Source organism: Halichoerus grypus, chromosome 4 (assembly GCF_964656455.1).
Source record: "Halichoerus grypus chromosome 4, mHalGry1.hap1.1, whole genome shotgun sequence".
Lineage (NCBI taxonomy): Eukaryota > Metazoa > Chordata > Mammalia > Carnivora > Phocidae > Halichoerus > Halichoerus grypus.
The window spans coordinates 60620427-60628163 of record NC_135715.1 but is presented as its reverse complement, the minus strand read 5'-3'; the positions used below and the strand labels follow the sequence as shown (position 1 = coordinate 60628163).

Below are 7737 nucleotides of genomic sequence, written 5' to 3'. Positions count from 1 at the left end.
CCACATATTATGCACAGATTACGTAGCAGAGACTGGGCTGGGCACTAAGGCCCCAGAGCTGTGATGCACTGTCCTGACCTCGGATCGCTCAGTCTAGTCAGTGGGAGGACACAGACAAATTACCACCTGCTAAGAAGAGGACAGAAGTTTGCACAGGGCTGCGGAAGGTGCCCCACCCATACTGGGACGTCAGGAAAGCTTTTCTGTGGAAATGTAGTACCTGAGCTGAGAGTTTTAAGGATGTGAATAATGTAGGAATTACCCAGAGGAAGAAGTATGTGTGGGGGCGGGGGACGGAGGCGGGGGTGGGGGTGGGGGGGCTGTTCCAGGCAGAGGAATAGCATATGCTAAGAAATAATGGAGAGAGAACACTATCCTCCTGTCTGTCTTCACTTCTCTAGGCCAGGGCCCAATTCTTACTCATCACTGGATCTCTGGTACCTGTCAGGCCTGTCATAAATATTCATGAGTATTTGTTGAACTTCAGTGAATTGAATTGCAAACATTTATTGCTGTTTTCTAGGTGCTGGTGATGGGGCAGTGGCTAAAACAGAAGTTTCTGTTGTCGTGGTGCTAGGCGAGGCATTGCTGTGAGTCAGCATTTCCTAAGGACTTCCTACCTGCCAGGCACTGTCCGAGAGGTTTATGTGGTCACTTGTCCAATCCTCACAACAAGCCTGTGGTAGGTATTACAGTATTATCCCAATGTGTTACTGCGGAGGACACAGAGAGGTTAAGGGACTTACCCAAGCCTACCCAGCTTGTGAGCAGTAGGGCTGGAATTCAAAGTCAGGAAATCGTGGCTTCCAGAGTCAGTCCTAATCTCTACAGTTAGCCATTCAAAAATCTCAAGATGCCTTTCAGTCTTATTTTTGGAAAATGAAATAAAAAGAAATTCTAAACATCCATTCTTCCTTGATCCTTTTTCTCTTTAGCAACCTAAGATTTAATTTTATTTGGCATAAACATGTGAGAATAATAGACATTTTGAAAAGCCGGAGTAGGATTGGGGCACCTGGGTGGCTCAGTCAGTTGAGTCTGACTCTTGATTTTGGCTCAGGTCGTGATCTCGAGATTGTGGGATCAAGCTCCGTTTCAGGCTCTGAGCTCAGCACAGAATCTGCTGGAGATTCCTTCTTTCTCCCTCTCCCTCTGCCCCTCTCCCTGCTCGTGCACTCTCTCTAAATAAATAAATTAATTAAAAAGAGTAGGGTTAAAATTAAAGATAATACGGCCTTTAAAAAGGTAAAGAGGAGATAATCGTCATATCAGATATCAAAAAGTATTAAAAATATACTGATTAAAAATAGAGGCATGGTGACTATAGTTAATGGTACTGTATTATATATGTGAAAGTTGCCAAGAGAGTAGATCTTAAAAGCTCCATCCAAGAAAAAATACTTGTAACTATGTGTGGTGATGGATATTGACTAGACTTATTGTGGTGATCATCTCCTAATATATACAAATATTGAGTCATTATGTTGTACATCTGAAACAAATACTATAATGTTGTATGTCAGTTATATCTCAATCAAAAAAGGGAGAAATATATATAGTGCTCACTTTGGCAGCACATAGACTAAGATTGGAGCGATACAGAGAAGATTAGCATGGCCCCTGAGCAAGGGTGACAAGTTCGTGAAGCGTTCTATATTAAATATGTATATGTGTGTGTGTGTGTGTGTCTGTGACCCCCAGGCCCCTCTCACTCTTATCTACCTCCATTCTTTTTTTTTTAAGATTTTATTTATTTATTTGGCAGACAGAGAGAGAGAGAGAGCACAAGCAGGGGGAGTGGCAGAGAGAGAGGGAGAAGCAGGCTCCCCATGGAGCAGGGAGCCCGATGCGGGGCTCGATCCCAGGACTCTGGGATCGTGACCTGAGCCCAAGGCAGATGCTTAACCGACTGAGCCACCCAGGCACCCCGACTACCTCCATTCTTGATAGGGAGGTTTTGGTGCCCCTGAGAGGCCCCTGGGAATAGACAGGTACGTTTATCTCCTTTGTACAGGGTAGGGAAGATTGCCTCCACCCTCTACCTATGTAATGGGCACTTGGGGTTGGGGCAGACATTAATCCGAGAAACCAGGGCCTGACAGGCTCCACCGTGGAACATACCATCCATCTGGCACCCCCCGCCCCCGCCTCCGTGCCATTTTGTTGTTCGTGCTCATGTTTCTTTTTGCAGTTTCTTTCCTGCATGTCTTTGTTCCTAAGGAATAAAACTGTTATTGGACCTAGAAAAAAAATGTCACAGACATATATATATATATATATATATATATATATATATATATATGTATATAGGTACTTCTGCTGCCAGTTTCCTTCTCTCCCTAGACCTAAGAATTGGGAGGAACAGTGAGAAAGAATCAAACAAATAAATATAAAATCTGCTGCTCTGCCCTGCACTCTATTTCCTAGCATTCCAAGTATAAAACCAGCTCTCTCACATCAGGTCCAGAAGTGAGAGGGAACTGGATATTATCTTAAGAAAAGTACTGACGAACTGATTCCTTTTTTCCCCCCGTAATATGGGGAGAACTTTAAAATTTTGTATAAATGAAATAAACATTTTTATTATTTGATTTGAGCACTAAATTTCATAGATATATAGTGTGTGTTTTACCAAACTGGCAACTGAAAACTATTAAAAACCAAGTTCTTTTTTTTAAGTTTTTAATTTTAATTCCAGTATAGCTAACATATAGTGTTATATTAGTTTCAGGTGTACAATATAGTAAATTCCATACATCACCCAGTGCTCATCCCAAGCACACTACTTAATCCCCATTTCTTATTTCACCCATCCCCCGACCCACCTCCCCTCTGGTAACCATCAGTATGTTCTCTATAGTTAAGAGTCTGTTACTTGGTTTGTTTCCCTCTCTCTCTCTTTTGTCCTTTGTTAGTTTGCTTTGTTTCTTTTCTTTTCTTTTCTTTTCTTTTAAAGATAGACAGAGAGAGACACACAGAGAGAGGGAACACAAGCAGGGGAAGCGGGAGAGGGAGAAGCAGGCTTCCCGCGGAGCAGGGAGCCCGATGCAGGGCTCGATCCCAGGACCCTGGGATCATGACCTGAGCCGAAGGCACACACTTAACCGACTGAGCCACCCAGGCACCCCTAGTTTGTTTTGTTTCTTAAATTCTACATATGAGTTAAATCATATAATGTTTGTCTGCCTCTGACTTATTTCGCTTAGCATTAGACTCTCTAGCTCCATCCATGCTGTTGCAAAGGACAAGATTTCATTCTTTTTTTATACACACACACATATTTCATTGTGTGTGTGTGTGTGTGTGTATCCCATCTTCTTTATCCATTCATCTATCCATGGTTACTTGGGCTGCATCCATAATTTGGCTATTATAAATAATGCTGCAATAAACAGAGGGGTGCATATATCCTTTTGAATTAGTGTTTTTGTATTTTTTGGGTAAATACCCAGTCGTGCAATTACTGGATCATAGGGTAGCTCTATTTTTAACTTTTTGAGGAACCTCCATACTGTTCTCCACAGTGGCTACGTCAGTTTCCATTTCCACTAACAGTGCAAAACAGTTCCTTTTTCTCCACAACTTTGCCAACACATGTTCTTTCTTGTGGTTTTGATTTTAGCCATAAAAACCAAGTTCTTGAATGCCATGTTATCTTGCCTGATTCTGAGAAAGAGGATCTAGAATGGAAGTTCTGCACATTCCTCTAATAAATGTCCTGATACTTTACAATTATAAATTTACTACACCTGAAAGTAATGTAGCATTGTATCAACTATACTTCAATAGGGGCACCTGGGTGGCTCAGTCGGTTAAGCATCTGTCTTCGGCTCAGGTCATGATCCCAGAGTCATCTTCTCCTTCTGCCACTCTCCCTGCTTGTGCTCTCTCTCTGTCCAATAAATAAATAAAATCTTAAAAAATAAATAAGTAAAATGTTAAAATATTTTTAAAAATTATAAATTTAGGGGCGCCTGGGTGGCTCATTGGTTAAGTGTCTGCCTTCAGCTCAGGTCATGGTCCCAGGGTCAGATAAATAAATAAAATCTTTTTAAAAATTACAAATTTAACATAGAAATTATAGATTAAAATAGCTATTAAAATTAATTTATATAACTTTACTATCCTCTGGCCATATTCCTCTCACTTAAAGACTCTACACTGAGGACTGATATGCTATTTAGAAAGTTACCTTAACAAGGAAAGGGAACTATGCTAATTAAAAAAAAAAAATCAAGGAAAGGGAGCTGCTAGAAGCTTCACAAAGGATAGATTGGAAAGGATAAGGCAGGAGTCAGGTACATGGGTCCAGATTAGAGATGACGGAGCAGTAGTTGAGGGACTGAAGAGAAAGAGACAAATTCAAGAGATTTAGGAAACAACTGGAATAGGATTTTAGTAATTGAGAATAGAAGAAAAGAGAGGATTTGAATGAGGAGCTAAGAACAATACTCGGATTTCTGGCTTCTGTGGTATTGCCCAATAAGACAAGAGCCCAGAAGGGGCAGGTAGGGGTGGGGGGAGAAGGGGGGAAGATGAAGACTTTAAATTAGGACATATTGAATTGGATACATCTGTGTGGCCACCAAGTGGAAATGTGCAAAAGGGAGCTGTTGTCCTGGGGCTCAGAAGAGCTCTGGGATGTCTGGGATATCTAGGCAAATATTTTAGGAAGTCATCGGATTATGGGTGAATTTGGAGCTATGAGTTAGATGGGATCACCAAATAAAAGTGAGAATGAAAGGAAGAGAAAAGGTGAAGGCAGAGCCCAAGAGAATATAAGCATATAATGGTTAGAGAGGGAAGACTGAGAAGACTGAGAAAAAGTCATCAGAGGTAGGTGGGGAACCAGCAGAGTGTGATGTCACAGGTGCCAAAGAAGAAGGAACTTAAGAAGGAGGTGTGGCCAATGGTCAACGACACACAGACGGCATGTGTATCAAAGTCTAAGAATTCCATAATGGATTGGGTGATATGGATGTCACCTTTGCCTTCTGCTGAAGTAGCTTCACTATTCGAGTGGGAATGGAAGCCAGATGCAAGTGGATAAAGTAGTGAATGCAGAGAGTAGTAAAGAAGCAGTGATGGCTTCATAGAATAATCTTTGAAGAAGGTTGTCTGTGAATGAAAAAGAAAGTGTTGGTGTAGAAGATAGAGGCCTTTTTTTCTCTTTAAAGATAAAAAAGCTTTAGCATGTTCATAGACTAAGGGAAGAGAGCAGTAGAGAGAGGATTGAGGTTATAATATAGAATGCATAAGTGAGAAGACGAAAACATCAAAGAAAATAAAAACGGATGGCATGCAGGGTAGCCTTGATCAGGTATTGGAATACCCTCTCCAGTGAGATGGAAGGAGGAAATGATCAGTGTAAGTGAAAATAAGTCTCTAGTTGGGTGGAGGGAGGGTAAAAGATTGAGGGAGTTCCCATCTAATGATGGTTTGTGGAAAGGGGTCATGAGGAGAGTGGTAAAGGTTTGGAAGCATCATTTAGAAATTTAGGGTGGAGGGGGTGATTTAAAGACCCATAGGATGACTGCACAGCATTGTGGAGGATCTGTCTGTGGTTGAAGGTCATAAATTTATAGTTGTGCTAATTTGCATCATATATGCCAATCGACTGGTCACGGGGGCAAAGATCAGACTGGAATTATGACTGGATTGGTCCAGGCAATGGAGCCAAAAGGCTTTTTTCTTTATTTTAATTTTTTATGGAGCCATAAGACTTTAAAGGCTCTAGGGGAGATAATTGCCTAAGGTCATACACCCAACAGGAACAGAGCTAGATTTGAGCACAAAGTTGACTAGCTTGATAACCTTATCTGAGCTGTGAGGCTAAGGTGCTAGTAGGTCAACTATATTGAGAGGGAGGCTACCTAGGTCAATGACAGGCCCTGGAATGAAGACAAAGCCTAAGGTCCAGATGCCAAAGTACTTGATGGATGTTTCATGGTTCAACAGTTAATGAATATCTACTGTTCCAGTGTTGAGTCAGGCTTTCAACCACCAAACACCACCTTTTATTCAATCATGTTAGAGATTCTTTTAAAGTATTTTTGTTTTGCAAAATAAAACATATCTATAGAGAAACTGGAAGAAGACGTAATTTAAAAATTAAATATAATGCAAAGTAAAACAGTGAGACAGCACTACACGCCTATTAGAATGGCCACAGTCCAAAATACTAACACCAAATGTGGGCAAAGATGCGGAGAAACAGGGGTTTTTATTTATCGCAGGCAGGAATACAAAAAGGTACAATTACTTTGGAAGATAGTTTGGCAGTTTCTTACAAAAATAACATAATCTTACCATACAATCCAGCAGTCTGGCTTATTGGTATCTTATTCAAAGGAGTTGCAGATTTATGTCCATGCAAAAACCTGAACATGGCTATTTACAGTGGCTTTGTTTATAATTGCCCAAGCTTGGAAGTAACCAAGATGGCCTTCAGTAGGTGAGTGAATAAATAAACTGTGTTACATCTAGACAATGGACTGTTATTCAGTACTAAAAAGAAATGAGCTGTGAAGTCATGAAAAGACATGGAGAGATCTTAAGTGCACATCACTAAGTGAAAGAAGCCAATCTGAGAAGGTTACGTTCTGTATGATTCCAAGTACTTGACATTGTGGAAAAGGCAAAACTATGGAGACATAAAATGATCAGTGGTTGCTGGGGGCTAGGGGAAGGAGGGAGGGGAAGGATGAATAGGCAGAGCACAGAGGATTTTTAGGCCAGCGAAAAGACTCTGAATGATACTATTATGTTGGCTACATTTGTATATAACATACAACACCGAGAGTGAACCCTCAGGTAAACTATGGACTTTGGGTGATAATGTGTTAATATAGGTTCATCAGTTGTAACAAACGTACCACTCTGGTGAGAGATGTTGATAATGGGAGAGCCTATGTGTGTGGGGGGACAGGGGATATAAGGGAAATCTCTGTACCCCCCCATTTTCCTGTGAACCTAAAACTGCTCTAAAAAAACTAAGTCTTTCAAATTTTTAAAAATTAAAAACCATCTTGAAAACTAATTTTGTCCTCTTGACATACAAATCATATGAGTGTGTGGGATTGGGGGTCGGGTGGTAGAAAATGAGTAAGGCAGGTAGTGATTGTGAATGAGGAGACCTGAGGTGGAAATAAGCTTGGGGAGATAGGTAGAGCTTGATGTCAGTTTTTAAGTGGTTCTTTACTTTCTTTTCATGTAGCAGTTTTATTCAAGGGATCATGAGGTAGAAAACTTTTCCCAAAGATCCCCTCCAAAAGCTTTTAAGAAAAGTCTGCACACACCTCCTGGGTAGTAGTGAAGAAGAGCAAAGTTCTACTGACGGTCCGCACATCAGGTGGTAGGTGATCCAGGCCACTTTCCTATGTTAGGGAGACAACTTACATACAGAATGTGTTTGGTTTCCCAGGTCAACCCGTAGTCGGACAGTAGTGCCAGAAAGCTAGGCCTCTTTGGCCAGTGATAAATTTTCCCATGGAGGTTATCGTTCCTCTGACTGTGCATGGAGTCAGTTTAGAAAAAAACAGAAACACAGCTCACCACACCCTCCCACACCTCAGCATACCTCCCCATATCTCACCATAACACACCTCAACTCATGACGCCTCCCCACACCTCAGCATACCTCCTCACACCTCCCCATCCCTCCCCATCCCACGTCTTACCTCACCTCCTCACCACACCTCATCTCATAACATCTCTCCACACCCCCCACCCCTCCCC

At 41.5% G+C, this 7737-nt stretch overlaps 1 non-coding gene across 1 annotated transcript; it reads left to right on the top strand.

Moving 5' to 3' along the window:
- Positions 1-1558: 1558 nt before the first annotated feature.
- Positions 1559-1661, top strand: LOC118528488 (U6 spliceosomal RNA). The gene has a single exon (XR_004913689.1). It is a non-coding gene; the product is annotated as a U6 spliceosomal RNA (small nuclear RNA).
- The last annotated feature ends 6076 nt before the right edge of the window (positions 1662-7737 follow it).